The sequence below is a fragment of the Etheostoma spectabile genome, chromosome 21 (genome assembly GCF_008692095.1).
Source record: "Etheostoma spectabile isolate EspeVRDwgs_2016 chromosome 21, UIUC_Espe_1.0, whole genome shotgun sequence".
NCBI lineage: Eukaryota > Metazoa > Chordata > Actinopteri > Perciformes > Percidae > Etheostoma > Etheostoma spectabile.
Window position 1 is genome coordinate 17,962,103 of NC_045753.1, and position 409 is coordinate 17,962,511.

Sequence of the window (409 nt, forward strand, 5' to 3'; positions counted from 1 at the left end):
TGGCACAGGGAACATTTCACGAGTAGAAGGACAAATAGATTCAATAAAAATTTCAGCAAATTTTGGACGCTAACTTGATGCCATCTGTGAAAAAGCTGAAGTTAGAGAGAGGATGGCTTCTACAAATGGATAATGATCCTAAACACACCTCAAAATCCACGGTGGATTACATCAAGAGGCGTAAACTGAAGGTTTTGCCATGGCCTTCACAATCTCCTGACCTCAACATAATTGAAAAACTATGGCTAGACCTTAAAAGAGCAGTGCGTGACAGACAGCCCAGAAATCTCAAAGTACTGGAAGACTTTTGGAAGGAAGAATGGACGAAGATACCTCAAACAAGAATTGAAAGACTCTTGGCTGGCTACAAGAAGCATTTACATGCTGTGATACTTGCCAAAGGGGGCAG

The 409-nt window shown here is 41.6% G+C and overlaps 1 protein-coding gene across 1 annotated transcript in view; it reads right to left on the bottom strand.

The window, feature by feature from the left end:
• adam11 (ADAM metallopeptidase domain 11) overlaps positions 1-409 on the bottom strand; it is a 29,309-nt gene that overhangs the window by 1,958 nt on the left and 26,942 nt on the right.